Genomic DNA, 3,836 nt, shown 5'->3' with positions numbered 1-3,836 from the left:
GCTTACTTACTTGAAATCTGAAAGATATCCCCGAATGGTATTGATGGACAGATTCCCTTGGAGCAAAGGAGAGAGAATGCTAGCAACTTCGAAAGACCCTCTTAGGCGGCTATTGATATTGTTGGAAGAGTCGTTTTCCTGGAAATCTATATGCATCTACTAGTTTCATGGCGCCATACCCTCTTAGCATTATTGACTTTTCAGTCTGAACTTTAGCATTTATACAGGCAGTAGGATATTCCAATTATATGTCAAATTCACTATGGGATATATCTATTTATTTATCAATTACCTAGATCCAACAATCTTTCATTTACTTTAGGGAAGGCTATTCCATTGTATGACAGTTTAGGTGGTGGTATCATTCAAAAGAAAGAGATATATGAGATAATTGAACACCAAGTGAGGTTATAGGGTGATAGATATAAGTATGCTGCGATAACTGGGGTATTTATCAATATATTTGATGAATCAAGAGATGATTCCCTGATATCCTTAGTAGAGGAACAAAATAATCGAAAATAGGTAATCACATTTCTGTTATGGATTCCGATATAATAACTGGGGCTTATCTACCATCAGTCAAATCACTGATGTATAAAGTCGTATTCCATCTATCTCCTCATATTAACGCAATCAAAGGGAATAAGAAAAATCTCGTCCTTTCATTGTAGCCGATTTAGAGACTGTACTATAGTGTGAAAGTTCCTTATGGAGCTGGTTACTTAGTGGTTCAGCCTGGTGATGATCTTCCTTCTTTACCTTCCTATTCGATACAACCCTTTTTCAGCGAAAATCACATGACATTCTATCCGAACTTTGAAGACATGAGTCAAAGATATTTGAATTTCTCTTCAATTTTGAGGAATGTGTGAAAAGAGTAAGCTTAGAACTGTAGATTTCCATAATTTAGCCTAGCCCGATTTGATGGAATTTGACTGATTAGGTATTATACTGATCGTCTTAATAGGTATCGAATCAAACCCTTGGTGAGGAAGAATCTAATTTACGAGTTGAAAGTCTATATTGGCAATAATTGATTCTTTTCGAGATTCTTGTACATTGCCGCTCTCTTGCATCATTGGGAAAAACATTATGCCCGGAATTAGGCCTCAAAGGTTCTATCCCACATTCTGATTTGGTTGTGTCTGATCTTCAGGGTAAGAATGAGTCTTTGATAAACGATCTTCGACAAGATATCCTTCTCTTAGGTTGTGTGATCTTTCAGGCTCAAGAAATCCATTGGTATCAGTCTCAGATTGATGTCGAGGATGTGATGACAGTGTCTGCGCTTTCCCTAAAAATTGTTTGTAAAAAAGATTTAGATGATAAGGCCTTTCATATCATCAATATCTGATAAGATAAGAAATCAACTACAAGGGGAATAAGATTCGGATTACCTTGTTGATCAAATATCTCAAGGCAAGAACACTTGATTGAGATTCGAATCACTCCACAAGCAAGATCGATCATGTCTAGCTTGAATGACTCTTGTTGATCAAATATCTCAAACACTTGTTTGAGATTCGAATCACTCCACAAGCAAGATTGATCATGTCGAGCTTGAATGATTCTACATGCAATCTAAACTACATAGAATTGCAAAGAAAGTTAGCCATTGGCTAAAGAAAAGCACAAATGCTTCTTTTAATCTATTTTCTCAGTCTGCTTACAAATACAACATACATGGCTTTATATAGCCTCAAAATGAAACTATTAAATGTTGAGTTATGGAGTCTGCTCCCTGTATTTATAGCTTGGTTGGGCTATATCCGGTAAAGCTATATTTGGTAAAGCCATATATGGTAAAGCTATATTTGGTAAAGCCATATATGATGAAGCTATATCCGGTAAAGTTATATATGGTACATAGCTATATATAGTAGATGGTTAAATCTGGTAAAGCTATATTTAGTAGACTGAACCATATATATATCCCGTCTAGTAAAGCTTTGAAATGTACTTTTCTATTCTCTGTACTCTCTTGTTGTACATGTCTGAAGTCATCAATAAAAAATCCTTTTAGCCAGAGTTCTCCTTGCAATTCTCTCTATCCTTCTCTTTGTGATCATCTAGATCGAGCGTGTGCGTTGTTGTGCGATCCTAACAACTGGTATCAGAGCAAGGCAAAATTCACCACGATCTGTGAAGATGGAAAGTTCAAAGATTGGAATTCAGAAGTTCGATGGATCCGATTTCGGTTTCTGGAAGATGCAGATTGAAGATTATCTGTACCAGAAAGATCTTCACGAACCTCTGTTGGGGGTGAAGCCGGATACCATGACCACGGAACAGTGGAAGCTCAAGGATCGACAAGCCTTAGGGATGATCCGGTTGACGCTATCCAGAAACGTGGCGTTTAACATCATCAAGGAGAAGACAACGTCAGATCTGATGAAGGCGCTGTCAAATATGTATGAAAAACCGTCGGCTATGAACAAGGTGTATTTGATGCGTAGATTGTTCAATCTACAGATGTCTGAAGGTGGAGGTGTTGTGGATCATATAAATGAATTCAATATGATCATAAGTCAACTGGGTTCGGTGGAAATTAATTTCGAAGATGAAATTAAAGCATTGATTTTGATGTCATCCTTACCCGAGTCATGGGATACTGTTGTTGCCGCAATCAGCAGTTCCCGAGGATCTGATAAACTGAAGTTTGATGAAATTCGAGATGTAGTTCTCAGCGAAAGTATTCGCAAACGGGAAACTGGAGATTCATCAGGCAATGCTCTCAGTGTTGATCGAAGGGGAAGAAGCAAATCAAAGAGCTCAAACAAACATGGGCGTTCAAAATCAAAGAACCGGGGAAAATCTCCAAACAAACCCAACGTAACGTGTTGGAGCTGTGGGGGAAAAGAACACTTTCGGACAGATTGTACAAAGCTAAAGAAGAAGCAGAATCATAAATCTGAAGATGATGATGATTCTATAAACACAACAGAAGATGCTGAGGACGTTTTAATCCTTAGTGTGGATAGCCCAGCTGAATCCTGGATTTTGGATTCAGGTGCATCGTTCCATTCGTCTCCAAGTAAGGAATTGTTTCGAAATTTCAAATCAGGAAATTTCGGGAAGGTGTATCTTGCCGACAATAAAACCTTGGAGATTGAAGGAAAGGGAGATGTCTCCATACAAACTCCAGCAGAAAATCAATGGACATTACAAGATGTCAGATACATTTCTGGTCTCAAGAAGAACCTGATCTCTATTGGTCAGTTGGATAGCACAGGCTATGCAGCAGAGTTTGGAAAGAGTTCCTGGAAGATTGTGAAGGGCGCCATGGTTGTTGCGCGTGGCACAAAATCCGGAACCTTATACACTATTGCAGAGTGTATAAACATGACTGCTACTGCTGAGAGTGCTTCCAATTCAAGTCTATGGCACAATAGACTTGGACATATGAGCGTCAAAGGAATGAAGATGCTGACTGCGAAAGGAGCTTTAGAAGGCTTAAAATCTGTTGATATGGGTCTTTGTGAGAGCTGCGTTATGGGCAAACAGAAACGAGTTAGTTTCACAAAGGCTGCCAGAGAACCGAAGAAAGTGCGGTTGGAAATGGTCCATACAGACGTCTGGGGACCATCTCCAGTTTCATCACTTGGTGGATCAAGGTACTACATCACCTTCATCGATGACTTCAGCAGGAAGGTATGGGTTTACTTTCTGAAACACAAGTCAGATGTGTTTACCACCTTCAAGAAGTGGAAAGCTGAAGTTGAAAATCAGACCGGCTTGAAGATCAAATGCCTGAGGTCTGACAATGGAAGAGAGTACAACAAATCAGAGTTTATAACATTTTGTGCAGCTGAGGGAATTAGATTAATAAGAAC

Source organism: Cucurbita pepo, chromosome 18 (genome assembly GCF_057944985.1).
Source record: "Cucurbita pepo subsp. pepo isolate OVF chromosome 18, ASM5794498v1, whole genome shotgun sequence".
Lineage (NCBI taxonomy): Eukaryota > Viridiplantae > Streptophyta > Magnoliopsida > Cucurbitales > Cucurbitaceae > Cucurbita > Cucurbita pepo.
This window is presented reverse-complemented; position numbering follows the sequence as displayed.